This window comes from Dama dama, chromosome 29 (genome assembly GCF_033118175.1).
Source record: "Dama dama isolate Ldn47 chromosome 29, ASM3311817v1, whole genome shotgun sequence".
Classification (NCBI taxonomy): Eukaryota; Metazoa; Chordata; class Mammalia; order Artiodactyla; family Cervidae; genus Dama; species Dama dama.
The window spans coordinates 47,895,376-47,918,878 of record NC_083709.1 but is presented as its reverse complement, the minus strand read 5'-3'; the positions used below and the strand labels follow the sequence as shown (position 1 = coordinate 47,918,878).

Genomic DNA, 23,503 nt, shown 5'->3' with positions numbered 1-23,503 from the left:
CTTGATTTAATATAAATTCCTATATGAACAGACAAGACCCTCCAGCAAGGAGAGAAGGAGTCATAGCAGTGTCTGATCTTTCAAAACATCTTTAAAGTTGATCTATAAGAGCCAGTGGGTGAAGATAAGGGGGGAAAAAGGACAAATCTAAGAGTTTAAAATGCTGTATAAAGTTGGAAGAAAAACATGGGAAGACAGAAATGCCCACATAATAAACAGTGGCAATCTTTAGTATGATAGCACTGCTGAGGCCTACAAAGGAGGAGGAGATTCAGGAAAGTCACTGGTCAGAGGAAAAAGTCTATTCATCAAAAAGGAGATTAAGAGTCAGTTGAGTGACAAAATAGCAAAAATGTAAATGTCCGTATATTTATAACAAAATCATATATGACGTTCATGGAAAGCATGTTAGCAAGAAATAAATCAAAATGTGTTCAATGTGAAAATACCTTTTAAAAATACCCTACAAGAATTTTAGAATAGATGAGAAACTATTGTGAAAAGTGTAAAGAACAAGTAATATGGTTATTGAAGCATTTTATGTGACTATCAAATTCATCCACTGCCTTCCTGGGTTGCAAGCTAGTTAAGGAGCACTGTATGACATTATTTTTGTATCCTCAGTGTGTACCATAATGTCTGGCATATGATAGGCACTAACTCCAACAATCCTAAAGGAAATCAACCCTGAATTTTCACTGGAAGGACTGATGCTGAAGCTGAAGCTCCAAGACTTTGGCCACCTAATACAAAGAACTGACTCATGGGAAAGACCCTGATGCTGAGAAAGACTGAGGGCAGGAAAAGAAGGGGGCAACAGAGGATGAGATGGTTGGATGGCATCACCAATTCAATGTAATAAGTTTGAGCAAACTCCAGGAGAGAGTGAAGAACAGGGAAGCCTGGTGTGCTGCACTCCATGGGATCGAAGGGAGTCAAACACAACTTAGTGACATCCAGTTGTTGTTACAACTCGATGGATGGATGGACAGGTAGATGGATGGGTTAAAATGAGAAAAGCCAAGGGAAGAGTTGCACATTCACACAGTATTCACCAATCTTCACAACATTCATTCTCTATTTTTCTTGGATTTAGCTGCTAATGGCTGTCACGAGACTTAGGCATATTTCAGTACTAATACCTGCTGGGAGTCATGCATGAACCTTTGACTGGGATGTGTTCATGTCTTTCTGAAGGAAGTACATATTGATTCATTCTACTTGATGTACCAGTTATCTACCTGTTGACCCTCAGCTCCAAATCCACCTTCCTCCAACTATTCTGCATTGCTGGGGTTTAATCTACAAACTACATTTCCCAAACTCACTCATTAGCTTGCTTTCCACTAAATTCTGCAAAGAGAAAGAACCACTATTTCTTTTTCATACTCTTTCACTTCTGCCAGTGTTTATGGAAGTAGTTGAGTCCCATTAGCGATCCAAACTTCTGTAGTAACTGCCCTTCTTTTGTGGTCCTAGCTCTGGCCAGGAAAACCATCCTCCACAGCCCTAGCACTGGCGAGGTGGAATCCCTAGAAGTCTGATCCTGGGCTTGATAACAACTCTTTTTCCCTTTTATTCCCCCAGTCCTAGAGTTTATAGTTGCTTCCTACAAATACTAATCTCTCAGTATCACTCTTTCTCCTTTTCGCTTCTCAAGTTCCCTTGCTTTTTCTTTTCTCCTTTCATCCCTTCCAACACCCATAACACCAAGATCTGTATTAAATTCCCTCTGTTTGAAAATTTTGTTTGGAACTTTTATTTGCAAAAGAAGTGGTTTCTGGTTTTTTGAAAATATTCTGACTGATACACTTGGCAAAATCAGGAGAAACGTGATCACATTCGATATTAAAAGCAGAGGTTAGTGAACACTTCATGTGTTCCATAGGAATCCAGAATAGAGGGACTTCCCTGGTGGCCCAGTGATTAAGAATGCAATGCAGGGGACTCAGGTTTGATCTTTCATCAGCAAACTAAGATCCCACATGCTTCAGGACAGCCAAGTCCATGTGCTGGAACTAGAGAGTCTGTGTACCTCAAAGATTCCACATAATGCAATGAAGATCCGATGTGCCACAACTAAGACCCAACATAGTCAAATAAATAAATATTTTCAAATAAAGAATACAGAATAGAAACTGATATTAAGTTAGAGAATTAGGTTATTACTTAATAACATATATAAGAGATAAAATACCTTCCCCCACCCTGGAATATCTCTGGGATCATATTACTTATTTTTTTTTTTTATCCTCTGCTTTTTCACACAGATCTACAAGAATCTCCTCCTCATTGAAACCTCTGATTACCCTAGCTAGCTTTGAACTTACTTACTCTGAATTCTTTCAGTTCTTTGGTTCTCTCATTTCTAGAGTATTTCTCCAGGTAAACTGTCAAGAGTCTTCCCCTGAATCATTCTATTATCAGAATTCTCAGAAAAATATATCCAGATACCAGTACCCCACTCTCACTCCTAACCTCCTAAATAAGAATACCTGGAGTATGGAGAAGGAAATGGCAATCCACTCCAGTATTCTTGCCTGGGAAATCCCATGGACAGAGGAGCCTGGCGGGCTACAGTCCATGCGGTCGCAAAAGGTTGGACATGACTTAGCAACTAAACAACAACAACAATATATATGCGTGTATAACTGAGGCACTTTGCTGTATGGCAGAAACTAATACATTTTAAAAAAAAAAAAAAAAAAGGAAAACCCTCAAACACATATTGTCACCAGATGGGGTTTCAAACCCACATAACCTCCCTGATGAGCAGCAATGCCAGGGGACCTCTTCTCCGTGTTTCTATGTGACAACAGAGCTGAGCTGCCTCCCTCCCAAAAAAAAAGAATACCTGGAGTAAGGAGTGGGAAAGATGAGGTAGAAAAGGCATATAAAATACTCCTCAGATAATAAACCCCTCAAGATCAGGACCCTTCCATTTCTTATGTAGCTTTTACTGTGCCTAACACAGTGTGTGTGTGTGTGTGTGTGTGTGTGTGTGTGTGTGTGTGTGTGTGTGTGTGTGTGTGTGTGTTCTAGCCACTCAGTCATTTCCAATTCTTCGTAATCACATGGACTGTAGCTCACCAGGCTCCTCTGTCCATGGAATTCTTCAGGCAAGAATCCTGGATTGGATAGCCATCCCCTTCTCCAGGGGATCTTCCCAGCCCAGGGATAGAGCCAAGGTCTTCAGCATTCTGAAGACTCTACCGGCTGAGCCACCAGGGAAGCCCAACACAATTTAAGCAGAGGCAATAAAAATTTGCCCATTTTTTTCAGTGAACTAAGCGAAGATTCCCAAGAAGACCAGGTGGTGTCACTACTTCCCAATTAATATGTCTGGCCCAATGAAAAGAATCTCAAGTAGCAAACTTTGACCTTCCCTAGACTCAGTGATTCCATACTTGCATCCTTCTTTACATCAGTTTTCTTTCCTAAGAGAGAAATGTAGAAACCTAGCCAAGAAAATAGAAACAAAATCTCAACAAGGCAAATAAACTGAGTTCTCTGTAAAGAAATGATGGCATATCCTGAAGCTACTAGGCTTCACGTAAGTGAGAACCAAAAAGAGCAGAAGTAAGCCTCTCCTTAAAGTCAGTAAAGAATCTGCCTGCAGTGCAGGAGACCTACGTTCAGTCCCTGGGTTGGGAAAATACCCTGGAGAAGGAAATAGCAAACAACTCCAATATTCTTGCCTGGAAAATCCCATGGACAGAGGAGCCTGGCGGGCTACAGTCCATGGGTCGCAAGAGTCGGACACAACTTAGCAACTAAACCACCACCAAGCCTCTCCTTGGCCAGAGGCCTGAGATTTCATTGTATTAGTTTCTTGGTATTAGCATTCCAAAGAGCAAGCTTAAGAAATACACGCTTAATGAGCTTGTGAGAAAAACTAAACTCCAAACGGACTGCATTTTAAGTCACCTTTTGTTTTAGAACATCTGAAGCTGTTATTTGCAAGCTTAATTTTCTTTTTAGGTCTATTCTCACATTATTGACTTAAATTATTCCTGATTCCTGGATGAACAAACCAATCTAGGTTTATCATAAGCTATTTATTATTTTTAAGGTGATATAGAACCCTTACTTTAGCAGAAACTGTTTAGAAATTAACCTTAATTACTAACAGGTTGAGTACTTCATGTTTTCCAAAAGCAGTTTCCATACAAGCTCAGAGCTGGCTGTATTTTAACATTTCTGAATTCCAATTCTCTAGTTGCATTAATAACCCATTAAAATGGCTGAAAATAATTTTAGATTTATGGATCTAAAAGGGGCCTTCAAAGGTCTATTATAACCCTTCTCAGGTAACATCAGGCCTTAATTTTCTCCATTTGAGCATTTATCTCCAAAAAAGTAGATATCCTGGATAATCTGTCCTTTCTTCATATTGACTGACCACAAAATTATTGTGTTCAGAGGCTTAAGTTTCAATGCAGAGGGAAGTACTGAATGGTAAATGGCTCTCCAGTTATAGAAGTGGGCGTCCCCTTTATCCTGTTTTAGCTGAGTGGTCCTAGTTGCTATTGTTCAGTCACTAAGCCGTGTCCAATGCAACCCCATGGACTGCAGCACGCCAGGCTTCCCTGTCCTTCACTATCTCCCAGAGTTTGCTCAAACATTGAGTTGGTGATGCCATCCAACCATCTCATCTTCTGTTGCCCCTTTCTCCTACTCTCAATCTTCCCCAGATCAGGGTCTTTTTCAATGAGTCGACTCTTCACATCATTTGGCCAAAGCATTGGAGCTTTGGCTTTAGTATCAGTCCTTCCAGTGAACATTCAGAGTTGATTTACTCTAGGATTGACTGGTTTTGTCAGGAGAAACACACTGACTGAAGCCACCCAGCCTGGCCAAGCACCATAGTAACCATTTGCATGAGTTGTTTTATGATAGGAGGTCCTGGTAAGGAACATAGAACTAATAAGCCACCACTAACTGGAAGAGTTCAGGAAAGGTCAAAAGGTGGCAGCAAGTGTCCAATCACCTCCCAGAATCCTTCTCTCTGGCATCCATCTTGGCTGAGCAATGCATGCACAACCAGGAAGGACTCTGAGTCAGAAGGATTGGCCAAAGACAACCCAGAAACTAATCCCATCACCATAAAACCTGAGACTGTGAGTCATGTGGCAGAGCAGTTCTCCTGGGTTCCCTTACCCTCCTGCTCTCCGCCTAGGCACCCCTTCCCAATAAAGTCTCTTGCTTTGTCTGCACATGTGTCTCCTCAGACAATTCATTTCTGAGTGTTAGACAAGAGCCCACTTTCAAGCTCTGGAAGGGGTCCCTCTTTTGGCAACAGTTTGATCTCCTTGCAGTCCAACGGTCTCTCAAGAGTCTTCTCTGGCATCACAATTCAAAAACATCAATTCTTTGGCACTCAGCCTTCTTTATGGTTCAAATCTCACATCCATACATGACTCATGGAAAAACCATAGCTTTGACGATATAGACCTTTGACAGCAAAGTGATGGCTCTGCTCTTTAATACTCTAAGTTTGTCATAACTTTCCTTCCAAGGAGCAAGTGTCTTTTAATTTCAAAGCTACAGTCACCGTCCACAGTGATTTTGGAGCCCAAGTGGTCTTAGAGAATCCCTAAATACCCCTAAATTCCTCTCCTTTAAGACTTATTCCCCTAAATATCTGTAAACTACCTCCATTTTCCCAGTGAACAGTTAGACTCTATTCACATTTTACAATGATCCCCTGGAGGAGTTTTTGCATTCTTGGCTGCCTATCAGTCATTTCACTTACAGGGCATCAAGCTAGTCCCATCTGTTCCCCACTAAATACTTAAGAAGCTCTGGCCTTTTGGGGTTAACTTCCCAACATTCTGTTCAGAGATTGTGTCAGTGGTGTTTATAAGTTTTGATCTCACCTATGTTGTGGGGACCACACTTACAATGAAGCTTGGTTGCTGAACTTCGATGATCTTTGTGTTTCAGTCTTGGGGGCCTATTTTTAAAAAAAAAAACTGATGTTGTCAGGAAAAAAAAAAAAGATGGGGCAGCTTTGGGGGCAATATTCTTCATGCAGCCAGGACTCACCCTCACTGGTCCGTATAGTCAAAGCTATGGTTTTTCCAGTAGTCATGTATGAATGTGAGAGTTGGACCATAAAGAAGGCTGAGTGCCAAAGAACTGATTCCTTCAAACTATGGTGTTGGAGAAGACTCTTGGGAGTCCCTTGGACAGCCAGGAGATCAAACCAGTCAATCCTAAAGGAAATCGACCTTGAATATTCATTGGAAGGGCTGAAACTAAAGCTGAAGCTCCAATACTTCGGCCATCTAATGCAAAGAGCTGACTCATTGGAAAAGACCCTGATGCTAGGAAAGACTGAAGGCAAAAGGAGAAGAGGGTGGCAGAGAATGAGATGGTTAGATAGCATCATCGACTCTATGGATATGAACTTGAGCAAACAGGAGATGCTGGAGGACAGGGAAGCCTGGTGCACTGCAGTTCATGGAGTCACAGAGAGTCGGACGCAACTTAGCGACCGAACAGCAACAACACCATCACTGGTAAAGAACTTTCCAGAGACTCTACATGAAGGTCAAAGTTAATTTTCCAAGTTGTCAATCTCAGCTTTTTGTCCTTAAATAAGGACTATTACCCATGGCCAATAACACTGAAATTCATTCCGCTCTCTTTTTCTCTTTTGTTCTTTCCTGTTTTCTTGGTCAAATAAATAAACAGATTTTAAAAACCAGCCCCTCTATCTTTCTTCCTGGACAGCAAGATGACACTCACTGCCTTACTTTAGGACCTAAATTGCCACCTACCATCTTCCTATACATCCAAAATGTAGGTAATGACTGCTTTTCTTTTTGAGAAATTTCTAATATCAGTTGGTTAATAGCTATAGACTTGTGCATCCTACCCACCCCACCATGCTCCATGACACAACTCTGGTGTCTAATGCATATTAAATAAAAGACTTTCTATTCCTTGATATCTAAATTGGGAACCAAAGCCTCAACTGAAATGCTGTTGTACAATGTTAGGTTAAAAATGTCACTGACACAATTTCAGGTCACCTGTCAACATTCAGCTGCTTCAGTTTCACAGGTTGCCCTGTAGAGGGCCAGAAACCAAGAGCAGATGCCTCAGCCTCTCAGAAAAATGATTGCAAAATGATCACAGAATGAGAAATTTTAAAGTGTGTTTCAAATTTCTAAATAAAGAAAAATCTCCTGACACACAACAGGGACAGTTTATTGTTCCTGGTGAATTAATAGTGAATTTGATATAGCAGGACTGTTTCTGCAAACTCACATATTTCCTATTGTTACTTCTTCCTCAGGTTCCCTCTGCAAATAAAAATTTCAGAGGTTTCCAAAAGTGCAAGCCAGTCCAGACAACCCAACAAACTTTTAATCTCCTGTAGCACTTAGCATCTGTACTATTCATTGACTACATAAAATGCTTCAGGGTAGAGAGAAACTTTAAGATTATCCACCTGTATTCTCATCTGATACTGGCATCTTCCCTGCCAACCCACTCAGAGACCAACCACTCCTGAGGAAGAGGAATTGACTTCTTCCTTAATACTTTATTATAATTAATCTCTTTACTATAAAAACATATATACACAGTAGAAAATTAAGGGGGGAAAAAAGAGAAAGACAATAAAAATAAACTCTCCTCATAATCAGTATTCTCAGAAAAAAAAATTGGTCACTAAAAAGTATTAGTGTTATTCCATTATAATAATAATTACTTATATATTATAGGGCTATAATAAACATTTTTCTGGCTAAATCTTTGTGTGTGTCCATGAATAGTTTTTAAGATAGAATCTTAGAAATAGAATTAATTAATCAAAATTTTAAGATGTCTAACAATAATCATCACAACAATACCATTAATATTAATAACAAATGTTTGTAGAGCATACTATGAGGTACTCTGTCACATACTTCATATTCATAACAATCTTAGGAGATAAATATTGTGTCACCTCCACTTTTAAAATAAAGAAATTGAGGGTTGGAAATTTACTTGAGTTCTCTCGAAAAGTATACTAAAATAATGACAAATGAGGGTTTCAACCCCTCATCTACGTCCACATAAACCCAAGTCTATGTCCACAAACCACACTCTGTCCATTACACACATAAATGAGGAATCCCTCACTGTGCTACAATGAGTAAATGACCAGTGTTTTTACTAAAACAACACAAGTTAAGTGAAACAAAGAATGCCATGTTGGGAAAAGCCAAAAAGTCCTTAAATTCAATCCTCATCAGATATGTGAGTCATCCCACAAGGAACACTTAAAGGGAAGTCGCTCAGTCGTGTCCGACTCTTTGCGACCCCATGGACTAATGTAGCCCACCAGGCTCCTCCGTCCACAGGATTCTCCAGGCGAGAATACTGGAGAGGGTTGCCATTTCCTTCTCCAGGGGATCTTCCCAACCCAGGCATCGAACCCAGGTCTCCCGCATTGCAGGCAGACGCTTTAACCTCTGAGCCACCAGGGAAGTCCAATCTTTATTTATTTACCTTTAAAGACAATAAAGCATCTTTCTAGGTATTTCACCTTTAGACTACTCCAAGAATTACAAATAGAGGAAAACAACAGAATGGGAAACACTAGAGATCTCTTCAAGAAAATTAGAGATACCAAGGGAATATTTCATGCAAAGATGGGCTCAATAAAGGACAGAAATGGTATGGACCTAACAGAAGCAGAAGATATTAAGAAGACGTGGCAAGAATACAAAGAACTGTACAAAAAAGATTTTCATGACCCAGATAATCACGATGGTGTGATCATTCACCTAGAGCCAGACATCCTGGTATGTAAAGTCAGGTGGGTCTTAGAAAGCATCACTACGAACAAAGCTAGTGGAGGTGATGGAATTCCAGTTGAGCTATTTCAAATCCTGAAAGAGGATGCTGTGAAAGTGCTACACTCAATATGCCAGCAAAGTTGGAAAACTCAGCAGTGGCCACAGGACTGGAAAAGGTCAGTTTTCATTCCAATCCCAAAGAAAGGCAATCCCAAAGAATGCTCAAACTAACGCACAATTGCACTCACCTCACACACTAGAAAAGTAATGCTCAAAATTCTCCAAGCCAGGCTTCAGCAATACAAAAACCATGAACTTCCAGATGTTCAAGCTGGTTTTAGAAAAGGCAGAGGAACCAGAGATCAAATTGCCAACATCCGCTAGATCATTGAAAAAGCAAGAGAGTTCCAGAAAAACATCTATTTCTGCTTTATTGACTATGCCAAAGCCTTTGACTGTGTGGATTACAATAAACTGTGGAAAATTCTGTAAGAGATGGGAATACCAGACCACCTGACCCACCTCTTGAGAAACCTGTATGCAGGTCAGGAAGCAACAGTTAGAACTGGACATGGAACAACAGACTGGTTCCAAATGGGAAAAGGAGTATGTCAAGGCTGTTATATTGTCACCCTGCTTACTTAACTTATATGCAGAGTACATCATGAGAAACGCTGGGCTAGATGAAGCACAAGCTGGAATCAAGATTGCCGGGAGAAATATCAATAACCTCAGATATGCAGATGACACCACCCTTATGGCAGAAAGTGAAGAGGAACTAAAGAGTCTCCTAATGAAAGTGAAAGAGGAGAGTGAAAAAGTTGCTTAAAGCTCAACATTCAGAAAACTAAGATCATGGCATCTGGTCCCATCACTTCATGGCAAATAGATGGGGAAACAGTGGAAACAGTGTCAGACTTCATTTTTCTGGGCTCCAAAATCACTGTGGATGGTGACTGCAGCCATGAAATTAAGAGATGCCTACTCCTTGGAGTAGGAAAGTTATGACCAACCTAGATAGCATATTAAAAAGCAGAGATATTACTTTGCCAACAAAGGTCCGTCTAGTCAAGGCTATGGTTTTTCCAGTGGTCATGTATGGATGTGAGAGTTGGACTGTGAAGAAAGCTGAGCGCTGAAGAATTGATGTTTTTGAACTGTGGTGTTGGAGAAGACTCTTGAGAGTCCCTTGACTGCAAGGAGATCCAACCAGTCCATCCTAAAGGAGATCAGTCCTGGGTGTTCATTGGAAAGACTGATACTGAAGCTGAAACTCTAATACTTTAGCCACCTCATGAGAAGAGTTGACTCGATGGAAAAGACCCTGATGCTGGGAGGGATTGAGGGCAGGAGGAGAAGGGGACAACAGAGGATGAGATGGCTGGATGGCATCACCGACTCGATGGACATGAGTTTGAGTAAACTCTGGGAGTTTGTGATGGACAGGGAGGCCTGGCGTGCTGCGATTCATGGGGTTGCAAAAAGTCAGGTACAATTGAGTGACTGAACTGAACTGAACTGAAGAATTAGAAAATTCATTTTAATTCTGAACTGCAAATTATTTCCTTTTAGTCACCAATCACTAGTCTAGATCTAAACCGCAAAGCCACAATGACATTATCCCTCTGCCCTGTGATGTGACAGCCCTTTGCAAGTGTCATTCAATCCCCAAGCTGTACTCAGGTCTTTTTCAAACCAACCGTTTCTTTAACTTTTCTTCCTACCTTAGACCACGGAGTGTTCTCCCCACTGGGAAGACTTCTGCTGACTATGATCCAGGCTGTGTATTTTTCAAGGCCAGGCATCAGCTGAGACACCAAGAGAGCCATCAAGCAACCGGCCATCAGGAATCTGTCTAGCATTATGTAAAGTTCATCAGGGACGTGCCCTGGGGGAACACTGTAGGTCTGATGGCTATGGGCCAGTTTCTGGTGAAGACAGGAACCATCAGCATCTTTGAGCACGCTTACAACATGCAGGTGATGAAGTTCAGCGTGAACCCCATTGTTAAGAGTTCCCACAGAAGCCAAGAACTGGCCGACCTGCCCAAGCTGGTGGAGGGGCTGAAGAGGGCAGCTAAGCCAGTCTGCATAGTGCAACTCATCACTGAGGAATCAGGGGATTGCTTCATCACGGGGTGATGAGCTGCACCTATTGATTTGCCTGAAGGACCGAGAGAAGAACCTCATTGGCATTTCCACCAGGACATTCTAGCTGGTCATGTAGCACTGCGAGACCGTCAGCGAGGAGTCCCTCTGTGCTGTGCCCGTCCAAAGCTTCCAACAAGCAGAGCCGGCTGGACACAAAAGCGCGGCTCTTCCCCAACTCCATAGCCGAGGACGCTGACAAGAGGTGTCTGTCCTTCAGGAGCCCAAGTAGCAGGTCTCAATCTGGCGGAAAGTGTGAGTGAGACAATGCTGAGGCCCCCAGTACTTTGGGCTCTCGAGCACGGGTCACCCAGTACTACCTCAGTGGCATCCATCGGGACAGCATGGCAGCGGGCCATCAAGCGGGGGAGCTGTGAGGAGCACTCGTGGGGCGTCTGCTTCCGCGTCCCCAGTCTGACACTGCACATGGATCCATCCAGGGCTTCCCACACCCAGCGCTGCCTCAACGCTGCGTGCTGACCGCCTGCCCCGGGCCGTGGAGTCCATTCACCTGTTGAGAGGAGGTGTCCGCAACAAGGGCCTAGTGGCGTCCAACTGTCCTGCACAGGAAGCGGGGTCACGTCTTCGAGGAGTCCCGGGTGGCTGGCACCGCCCTGTTTGACGAGAAGTCACATCGACAAGTCCTTTGGCTTCACCGCCGACCTGAGGGCCCACACAGGCAGCTAAGCCTTCCCCTTCCTGGCACCTCCAGATCCTGCCCTCAGACCCCTTCAACCACACCAGCTGCCCCAGCAGGTCGTGGGCGAGACGCGCAGGCACAAAGGCCTGATGGAAGGCGTTCCATCCCAGACAACTTCCAGGACAGATGTCAGTGGCCTCCTGTAGTGGCTCAGACCCCGGGCACAGACTCAAGCTCTGGGATCTCCTCACAACCCCTCACAAGATTGTCCAGACCTAAGATGCTCCGCCTGCAGGGTTTCTGGGGCCCACTTGGTACCATCCTCATCATAAATGCACCAGCTAGTGTGCTTAGAAACTCAGTCGTGTCTGACTCTTTGCCACCACATGGACTGTAGCCCACCAGACTCCTCTGTCCATAGAACTCTCCAGGCAAGAATATTGGAATGGGTTGCCAACATCCTACTCCAGGGAATCTTCCTGACCCGGGAATTCTCCATTGGTGAGGAGGATTCTTTACCACTGAGCCACCTGGGAAGCCCACTCATCATGAACATTTGATGCCATTTCTTTCCATATCTGGTTCAAGATTTCAGAGCAACAGAAATGCCTTTGCAGAAAGTACTTACTTGGCCAGTGGAGGTGGAAGAAAGGAGGTGACACCTGCTGCAGCCAGCAGGGTAGGTAGGGATCGAAAGTGGTCGCCACACACTTTGGGGAAAAGAAACTAGAGACAGAATTAAAGTTTTAAAGATAGGATCAGGGGACTCAAGACCTCTTGGGTCAAGAGCCCTGTTCCTCACAGTCGCATCACTTTTATTTAGTGTCTTGGCAAGCAGAGAGTATCTGTTGTGTTAGTGTCCCTGATCACATCTCCCATTTTATTGCTTACTTTAAATTATCTTTGTTATTTTCTTGTACAAGGGCTATCACCTAGCTGGAGGTCATAAACCTGCATGCTGCTGCTGCTGCTAAGTCGCTTCAGTCGTATCCGACTCTGTGCGACACCATAGATGGCAGCCCACCAGGCTCCCCCGTCCCTGGGATTCTCCAGGCAAGAACACTGGAGTGGGTTGCCATTTCCTTGTCCAATGCATGAAAGTAAAAAGTGAAAGGGAAGTCGCTCAGTCACGTCCGACTCTTAGCTACCCCATGGACTGCAGCCTACCAGGCTCCTCTATCCATGGGATTTTCCAGGCAAGAGTACTGGAATGGGTTGCCATTGCCTTCTCCGCATAAACCTGCATATGCCTTGGGAAAACATCTTAGTGTGTGCACAAGCAGCGTTCTGAACTTGCGCTAACCTGGCGTTCCAAGGTCCACACTATGTTTTCCCTTAGCTTAGCAGGGCATGACAACCCCAACTGATCAACCCGATGTACTTTTATGTGGGTTATGCTGTATTGCTATATTTTGCTTTTATTCTTTTCCCATGGTGATTTTCTCATGGTTTAGCCAGAGCAACAGGCGGCTGACTATTAACCCCTGCAGACACTCAACACTTTTTCTTTCTCATTTCTTCAGAGGAAAACTCAAATTCTCCCACCCCAAGAAATTTTAAATAAACATGTTGAGGTTTATTTGCGTAAGTGGCCTGTTGTCGATTTTCTCCTAGACAGGAGGAAGGAACAAGTGGTTAGACATTCTCCTTGAAACTAGAAGGCAGGAAATTTTGTGCCACGTCACCATGAGCATCTTCAGCTGTAATAGTGTCAACGGAATAATAAATTCGATATGGTGGTGACAAAAACAAAAATTTGTGGCTGAAAAATACATAAATATGCAATGTGGCATGGTAAGTGAAACTACTGACAGGTAGCGAAAGTTCTGAGATGGTGCAGAGAAGGGAGTGGCTAACTCTGCGGGGATGAGGAGTCATTCATTCCTTCATTTCATAAACATTTCCTGAATACATATTACATGCTGCAATGAGCACAAACCTGGATAAATACATTTTACAGCAAAGGGGAAAAGAAACATTTCAGGCAGAGGAGACCATATGCAAGTATAGATGCCTGAAAGATCATGGTGGGTTTGAAGAACTGTAAGACATTCCAAACTGTGGAGAATAAAATTTTGCAGGAGAGAAGCAGCAGATGAGGCTGAAGTATGCAATAATTCATACTATGCATTGAGTGCAACACTTCATAATATGCATGCGTGCATGCTCAGTGGTGACCTACTCTTTGCGACCCCATGGACTGTAGTGCACCAGGCTCCTCTGTCCATGGGTTTCTCCAGGCAAGAATACTGGAGCAGGTGGCCATTTCCTCCTCCAGGGAATCTTCCCAACTCAGGGATTGAACCTGTGTCTCCACGTCTCCTGCATTGCAGGCAGATTCTTTACCACTGAGCCACCAGGAAAGCCCCCATAATTTGTGTAGGATGCAGTAATTCATATTATATGCAGTAAACAGCATAAGTAAATTTTGTGAAGGTTCAAATCCCTGACAGACTTTGTGGCTATTAAGTAAAAGTCTGAAACTGCTAGGAGCCTGTGACCCTCTTGAGAGGGTGGGGCAGCAGTCAGATAAGACAGGGAATCACCCTACTCCCCTCAGGCTGGTTGTGGCCCTACCCTACCCAGCAATCCATCGTGGGACAGAACAGATGCCACCAGATGTAGCATGCCTGCCTCTCCTTCTACTTTCTCACCTTCCCTGAACTCTGCTGGGAGAAGATTTCAATCATTCTTTTCCTGAAAGATTCACGTACGACCCAAAGAAGTAGAGAGTTAAGGGCAGAAACAGAAATTGTGGCATTAAAAAAAAAAAAAAAGCTAAGATTCTGTTTAATTCTCAGAAGAGGAGTAAGTCATCCATGTTTGAGAACTGTTAGAATCCCCACGAAGGCTTCTTACCTTCCTAACCTTTCTTTGTTTCCTTATCTTCTAGCCATCTCCTCTTCTATTTGGGCCCTAGTTTTCTGTATCTCCTCTTCCCCTTTCTATCACTCCCTACAATTCCTGCCGGGATGTAGAGTCCTAGTGCCAGCCAGCTGTTGAGCCTGGAATATTCTGCAACCTCTGGTTTCAGCTAGATGCCAATGGAGGATTTCTCTGATATCCTTCTGTAAAATCCTTCTATAGGGTGCATTCTCCTGTGAAGGGACATTTGATGAGGGTGCCTCACCACTCACAGATCTGCCTCCAGATTGCCTTTTGATGTTCCCTAAAAACAAACAGAAGGAAGAAAGTTCTTCCTTCCAGATATTACCTTGTCTAGTCCATATAAGGAGCGTGCTCTCTTGTTGATGTAGCTTTGACCCTGCTTCTTTTGAATTAGTAACACTAGACCTCTGTCCAGGCCTGATTTTCATTAAAGGCTTTCCACATTAACTGAAAAATCACTCTACCTGGGTCACCTGAGACAATGGGACTGTACTCAAAGAGTTTGTTCCTTATTGGCAGGTTTGTTCCTGATAAAAGTCTAGGAGGGGTGTGTGTGTGTGTTGAGTAGGGCAGAGTACAATGGTGTATTCACGTTTTCCAGCAGTTATGTAAATGTTTACTTGAAATTTGAAAAATTATCGCATTTTCTACATCTCCATTGAGGACAGAAAAATCAGAAAGAGGATTGCCTTGTCAAGAGATTCAGTAAAGCACTTAGCCTCAGGAAACACAAAATCCAATACCTGGAGGCTATCGTTATTCTTACAAAAGGTGCATGCCTTAAGATCTCTAGGTAACTTGCCTCCTCCATGTCTTAGCTGGGGTTTGTGGTCCCTCTTAGGAAAGGGGCACTGAAGCCAGTTACCTCTCAGTGCAGCCCAGAACCTAAGATTGTAATGGGAGGACACAGTTTCTGTTTTGTTTTGTTTTTAATGTTTTCTTTTACTACCTAGATCACCCCATCCCAGATGCAACATCCTTTCAAAGTATTGAAGCTAAAGCAGGAAGGACACACTGTTTATACTTTTTTGCTTCTAGATGAGTTAATCATTTATTTCTGTGGTCTTCATCAGAGGAATCACCTCAAAGCAGCCCCACTCTCTGAGTCAATTCTACTGGGGTTCATTGTGACAAGTGGAAACAAGAATAAGATAAGTCTCTGGCTAGAGTGAAATAACTGAAATAACTTCTTCAGGTCACTGAGAAGCAAGTGACAGATTGAGCCTCAGGTTAGATATTTACAACGGGCCTCCAGGTTTATATTTCTTGGGGCAAGAAAAAGATGGGTTCCAGACCAGACACTTAAAACTAGCCTCAAGTTTGCATTTCCTGAAACAGAGGGTAGGTGAGTTCTAGGTTAGATATTTAGAACCAGCGCCCTTTTTGCTCTTTGAAATGTAATTAACAACTGAAACAGCCTAAATAGCCAGGCTTTGTCTCCTGCGGATACCTTAAGATAACAGTCATGGCAGGAACAGAAAGGGGCTGAACCATGAGATCAGAAGGTCACATATTTCCCATCCTTGGGACAAGGGAGACATTTCACATGTACAGAAAGGCTCCTTGGGGGTCAAAAGGAGGGGGCACCACCCCATAATAGGTCATGCTCCTATGTGATCCCTTAGGCCTCTGGGCTGGACTCCATCTTGGAAAAAGATGCATATGCATGTTAGGGAGGGTCCTAGGGTGGATTGCTGCTGCTGCTGCTGCTAAGTCTCTTCAGTCATGTCCGATTCTGTGCGACCCCATAGACAGAAGCCCACCAGGCTCCTCTGTCCCTGGGATTCTCCAGGCAAGAACACTGGAGTGGGTGGCCACTTCCTTCTCCAATGCATGAAAGTGAAAAGTGAAAGGGAAGTCACTCAGTCATGTCCGAGTCTTAGCGACCCCATGGACTGCAGCCTACCAGGCTCCTCTGTCCATGGGATTTTCCAGGCAAGAGTGCTGCAGTGGGGTGCCATTGCCTTCTCTGGAGGGTGGGTTAGGTGTGGAAAAAGAAGCCAGATATTTGGCTAGAGGTAAACAAAGACCTGGAAGAGATCTGCCCTATATAAATGATTTAACTGCCTCTTTACTCCTACTCATTAGAAGGGAAGCTCACAAGCTTTTCCTCCCAGTATGCATCTCTACCTTGCGTCTATCCTAACTAAACGAACTGTTTCTCTGTGTGCTCCATCACTTGTTGTTCTCCTATGTCTCTAATAATAAATTCTGTACCTGCATTTACAGTTTCTGCCTCCATGAGAAATGCATTTTTTTAAAGGGGGCAAAGATCCAGGGGAAAATAGCTTCTAGTCTCCATCCCTTGTTAGTCTGGTGGCTAGGATTCCTGGCTTTCATCCAGACTACCCAGGTTCAATTCTTGGGCAGGGAATTAACATCTTGCTTCCTGCCACTGCTCACTGCTTCCTCTCCATGATCAACTGTTCTTCCTGGTTCACTGCTTCTGTTTTAGTCCCTAAACAGTGGAGCTTAATTTGGTTTTGTTTGTTTGTTTTTTAAGTGAAGGAATTTTCCGTAATCCAACAATCTCACTTTGGGGGATTTGACAGAAATAAAATAATGGTGTGTGTACACTATTTATAGGATCAAATTTTAAAAGTACATTTTTCTTTCTCATTATTTAGCTGGTGACTATGGGCACATATTTATCCTCTTAGATTACAAAGGAAAGTTAATGTGGAATACAACTTTTGTTTTAATTGTGAGGCTAGCATGGGGTGATCAGGGGAGTAATAAAGCATTTCATGATGACATTATTGACCCAGTGGATTATTGTTCCTTGTCTAAGTTGGCCATTCATAACAGGCTAATATGTACAAGAACTGGCATCAGTAAATATCGGATATTATGTAAGTCTTTGTTTCCTTTGGACAAGGAAGAAATTTCTTTGGTCAATAATTCAGAACCTCAGGAAAGTGGTTTCAAAACCATACTGTCATACTGCCAGCTCCCAGCACATTCATGTTCCAAGCACATGCAAGTCCAGGCGGGCAGAGGTTTATTAAGCAACTATTATGTGTCAGGCTGGGTGCTAGTAAGATATGGGGCAATGAAAATAAACAAGACATGGCTAAACTCTCAAGGTACTCAGTCCTTTAGGTGGAGATAGGGAGAAACATAAATGAGGAGGATAATGTTGGTGATGATGACTTTTGGTGTGATGCACTTTTATGAAGAGAAGATTATCATTGGTCACGAGACCTGCAGAAATAAAGGTGTGGGAATATATGGATGAGCCTGTGAACATTTGGTGTTATCAGGGTAGGAAGTCCAAGATAAGGAGAGGCAGTTGATGCAACTGGGAAAACTAGTTCTGCTTATCACAGAAGACCTTACATGGTTTCATGGAATTTGGATGATTTCCCCCTGCCCCGCCCCTGTAGTTCCAATACTTTGGCCACCTGATGCATAGAGCCAACTCATTAGAAAAGACCCTGATTCTGGGAAAGATTGAAGGCAGAAGGAGAAGGGGACAACAGAGGATGAGATGGTTGGATGGCATCACCGACGCAGTGAACATGAGTCTGAGCAAGCTCAGGGAGATGGTGAAGGACAGGGAAGCCTGGCGTGCTGCAGTCCATGGGGTCACAAAGAGTTGGACATGACTGAGCAACAACAAGGCAACGAGAAGCTGTGAAAAGGCTCTCTAAAGGGGAGTGATATGTTCAGATTTGCATTTAAGTTATATGACTTCAGTCTCAGAAAGGCATATATGCAAAGGCAGAGAGTACAGGCAAGCAACAGGGGAATAGTCTCTGTGAGAGATGGTGGGCCCTCCATGTGGGCAGTGATACAGACATGGAAAGGAAAGATAACTTTGAGAGCGATTTAGGCTAAAATAGATTAGATTAAGTAACTGATTAGATAGGAGAATGAATTAGAACATAAGATGACTCTTTATGTCTGAGTGACTGAAGATAAATAATAGAAGACAACAAGTACATTAGAAGAAGGAAGATAAGTTTAGTTTTATAAAAGTCTAAAATGACTATAAGGTATATAAAAAGGGGTGTCTTGTAAGCAGTTGACTATATAAATCTGGGACTCAAGAGAGGTCAGAGCAGGAGATATCAACTTGGAAATCATGGAATGCACTTGTCTGGCTGGATCTAGGAGTCATATTCCCTATGGGCCAGGCACTGCACTTAACACTGGGTATATAGTAGATGCACAAAATAATTCTTGGTTCTTGTCCTCGTAGAGTTAACTATTTAGTGGTGGAGACAGACATTAATCAAAAAAGTGAAGCTACTACAAAGTAGTATAAGAGAGGGACTTGATTTTCAACTGGGGGTCATGGAAGTTCTAAGGAAATAACATATAGGATAAAGTCATGACCCAATGGAAAAGTAATAGACCAAGGATAGAAACCCAGGTAACACCAAAATGTAGAGATTGGGAAATACAGAAATATAGGTGAAAAAATAGAAACAACTATTGTCATGGAAGACAAGGAAGGAGAAAATTTCAAGAGAGAATGTTGCAACAATTTAAAATTGTTAAATTTAGCACAGAAGACAAGCAACATAGGGCTAAAATGACCCCTTGATTACAAGTATGGAGGTCTTAATGATATTGACAAGCAAATCACTGTAGAATTTAGAAGTCAGCTTTTAGTGAGTTGAGGAGTGAATGAGAAGCAAGAAACCGTTAAGGGGAGGAGAGCACAGTAGTTAGAGTGGAGCCTAAATCAAATAAGTGGTTGATTATAAGATCAGAGAAACTTTAACAGTGGGTTGACATTATAAGAAAGAAGAATCAGGGTCTGAGAGTAAATGGAAAGGCTGGGATCAAGAGAACAAGCAGAAGGAATAGCTTCAATTTGGAGGAAAGCACTCTATCCTTTTGGCTTCCTTGGTGGTAGAGCCAGTAAAGACTCTGCCTGCATTGCAGGAGACCACCTGCAATGCCAGGAGACACGGGTTCAAGCCCTGGTTTGGGAAGATCCCCTGGACAATGAAATGGCAACACATGCCATTACTCTTGCCTGGAAAATTCCAAGGACAGAGGATCCTGGTGGGCTACAGTCCATGGGGTCACAAGAGTCAGACACAACTTAGCAACTAAACCACCACCACTCTATCCTTTTGGATTGGCAGAGAGAGGTAAAGGTACATACGGATGTGGGTGTGTTTATAGAAGGAGACCTAGAATGTTGAACAGTTCATTACCAAAGGAGTCACTATTGTAGTTTATGAAAGAGTCAGCTTCTCTACTGAGAATGAGGGGCCTGAGAAAAGTATAAGTCAGCAGTCATTCCTGAGGGGAAAGGGAAAGAAAATGACAGGGGACAAGAAAAAGAGTTGAGCTGCTGTGCTGACCCTGACTTTGTAGAGGAGTCAACCCATCTGAAGATGTGGTTTTTCTCCAACCTATCATTTGACAATCTGGATACAGAAGGAACGTCATATTGCAGATTTCAAGATTAAGTTTTGCCTGGTGGCTGTGGCAAAACAGCCAGGCTGTAGAAGAATTAAAAGACTGAATGGAATTGTAGCTTAGGTCATCAACCATGTGGGTCAAGTCAAGGAAGGAAACAAGTGAGGCTAGAGAGGGGATGACTGGAATAAGAGGCTGAAATTTAAGAAGCTGGGGCCACTAGAAGGCTGAAGAACAAGAGTTTTAAGAAAGGAAATGCATGATATTGGGAAGGATTTGGGATTTGGTCTGAAAGTGGTTATATAAAGGATTTCTGATGTGGAATGGTTCCAAGCCAAAGGTGGAGGTAACTCCAGTAAAGTGGGAGTTACAGTAAAGTTTACTGGAGTTGGGGCTAAAAAACTGAGGCTCAGGTATTGGATAGTTCATCTACAGGGTCATTTGAACACATGGAATATCAGCAGGTAACAGGAAGGGGTGGAGACAAAAGGATAGTGAACCAGTTAAGAGTAGCTGGGAGGCTGGTATTTTTCAGTGATCAGAAGGAGTAGAAGAGGTACAATCTAGTGGCAGGACCCTTAAAAGAGAAGAGATTTTTACTGATTGATGTAAGAAGAGTTTGAAGCAGGCTTCTAGGGCTGCCATAACAAAGTACCACAGACTGGGTAGCTTAAAACAACAGAAATTTATTCTTACACAGTTCTAGAGGCTAGAAGTCCACAAGTCAGGTGTCCTTGGGGTTGGTTCCTTCTAGAGGCTCTGAAAGAGAATGTCTTTTATACTGCTCTCCTAGCTTCTGGTTGCCACTGGCAATCCTTGGTATTTCTTGGCTGACAGATGCATCACTCCAGTCCCTGCCTCCATCATCTGTGGTATTCTCTCCTCTTGTGTCTTCACAATATCTTCTTCTAAGGACATCAGACCTATTGGATTCAGGGCCCTTCCTACTCCAGTATGACCCCATTTGCTCTTAACTAATGCAACAGCCCAGTTTCCAACTCAGGTGGCATTCTGAGGTACTGGAGGTTGGGACTTGAGCATATCTTTTAGAGTGACACAATTCAACACTTGGACAATTGGAAAAGGCCATTCCTATCACAAGAAGAACATGATCAGAGGATAAACAGAACAATGCACATCTTTGTGTGTCTGTTGTGGGGATGGTATTTAGCAGGCATTAGCATCTCAGATTGGAGCCAACTTTCACTTAAAAAAATGAGAAAGAAGGAAATCAGAGGGGGTTCCAGTGAGCTTTGGGGAGAAGTGTAGGGCCCAAGCAAGCACCAAGAAGGAAAAGAATAAGGACAACAAAAGAGATGACTGGTCAGGGGCTTCATTGATGGGGTAATGATTGAAGAGGCCAGAGATATGCCTAGGGATTGGCTGTCCTGTGGCCCCAGAAGTAACTCCAGAGCTCTTGTGTGCACATGGCTGTGTAGAGACAGGCTTCTGCACTGAAGGAGGAAGAGTGTACTAAAGCCAGCTTAGAGATCCCAGAGGAACTTGCTGTAGAAAGGTCTGGGTGATAACTAGCATGCATAATAATAAAAACATACCTCTAATGGTGAGGAGAGTATAGCGGCCAAAACCCCAGGTTCGGCATTGGACAACCCAGGATGACACCAGGCCTCTGTCACTTAACAATCACTTTACTTCTCTGGGCCTCAGTTTCCACCTCTGTAAAATGGGGCCATCCTATCTCCTAAATCCATTGTGGGAATTACCCGTGCTAATGTCTATATGGCATCTAGAGCATGGTTTCACATGAAGTAAATGATCAATAAATGGCAGCCACTTATTATAACTTTTTATTTTGCAGCAATTGTACAAGGAATTCTTGTATATCTTTTAAATAAATTCACCAAATTCTGCTTACATTTTCCATTTTTTCTCTGTTATACATGCATGTCCCTCTGTATAGACACATCACCATTTATATCTCTTTCTATTTCTATTTATATCTCTATCTGTAATTTTCCTTCCCTAAACCTTTGAGAGTGAGTTTGGAGACACTGTGCCCCTTTAGTAAATAATCCAGTGTGTATTTCATAAGTACAAGAGTGTCCTCTTATAACCACACTGTGATTATCAAAATCAGGAAATTTGACCTGATACAATATTATTATCAACAATGTATATTCTTTTCAAGACTTTTATTTCTTTAGTGTAGTTTTAGGTTTACAACAAAATTGAGAGGAAGGTACAGAGATTTCCTATATATCCCCTGCCCCTACACATGCATGAACTTCCCCATTATCAACATCACTTCCAGAACAGTACATCATTTTTATTAAGAATAAATCTACATTGACACATCATAATAACCCAAAGTCCATATTACTTTAGGGTTCATGTTGTACATTCTATGGGTTTGGGAAAGGTACAATGACATATATCCATCATTATAACATCACACAGAATATTTTCACTGCCTTAAAAATCCTCTTTGTTCTGCCCATTCATCTTTCCTCCCGTCCACTCCTGGAAACCACTGATCTCTTTATTCTCTCCATGGTTTTACCTTTTCCAGAATGTCACATAGTTGGAATCATATGGTATATAGCCTTTCTAGATTATCTTCTCTCACTTGGTAATATGCACTTAAAGTTCCTCCATGTTCTTTCATGACTTGATAGCTCATTAATTTTTAGCACTGAAAAATATTCCATTCCAGCTACTGAAGAATATCTTGGTTGCTTCCAAGTTTTGGCAATTATGAATAAAGCAGCTATAAACATCATTTTGCAGGTTTTTGTGTAGACGTACGTTTTTAGCTATTTTAGGTAAAGATAAAGGAGCATAACTACTGGAATGTAAGGTAAGAGCATGTTTAGTTTTATAAGAAACCACCAATCTGCTTTACACAGTGGCTGCAACATCTTGTATTCTCAACAGTGTAGAAGAGTTCCTATTTTTCCACATACTCCTCAGCACTGATGTTGTCAGTGTTCTGGATTTTGGCCATTCTATTTTTTTTTCTTTTCCATTTATTTTTATTAGTTGGCGGCTAATTACTTTACAGTGGTTTTTGCCATACATTGACATGAATCAGCCATGGATTTACATGTGTTCCCCATCCAGATCCCCCCTCCCGCCTCCCTCCCCATCCCATCCCTCTGGGTCTTCCCAGTGCACCAGCCCCGAGCACCTGTCTCATGCATCCAACCTGGGCTGGTGATCTGTTTCACCCTTGATAGTATACTTGTTTCAATGGTGTTCTCTCAGAACATCCCACCCTCACCTTCTTCCACAGAGTCCCAAAGTCTGTTCTGTACATCTGTGTCTCTTTTTCTGTTTTGCATATAGGGTTATTGTTACCATCTTTTTAAATTCCATATATATGCGTTAGTATACTGTATTGGTCTTTATCTTTCTGGCTTACTTCACTCTGTATAATGGGCTCCAGTTTCATCCATCTCATTAGAACTGATTGAAAAGAATTCTTTTTAACGGCTGAGTAATATTCCATGGTGTATATGTACCACAGCTTCCTTATCCATTCATCTGCTGATGGGCATCTAGGTTGCTTCCATGTCCTGGCAATTATAAACAGTGTAGTGATGAACATTGGGGTGCACGTGTCTCTTTCAGATCTGGTTTCCTCAGTGTGTGCCCAGGAGTGGGATTTCTGGGTCATATGGCAGCAG

The 23,503-nt window shown here is 42.6% G+C and overlaps 1 protein-coding gene and 1 pseudogene across 1 annotated transcript in view; one reads left to right on the top strand and one right to left on the bottom strand.

Annotated features, from left to right (window-relative positions):
• The window catches only part of LOC133048764 (elongation factor 2-like), a 55,151-nt pseudogene extending 41,914 nt beyond the window's left edge, over nucleotides 1-13,237 (top strand).
• The window catches only part of GLIS3 (GLIS family zinc finger 3), a 674,957-nt gene that overhangs the window by 584,389 nt on the left and 67,065 nt on the right, over nucleotides 1-23,503 (bottom strand). The window lies entirely within an intron of this gene.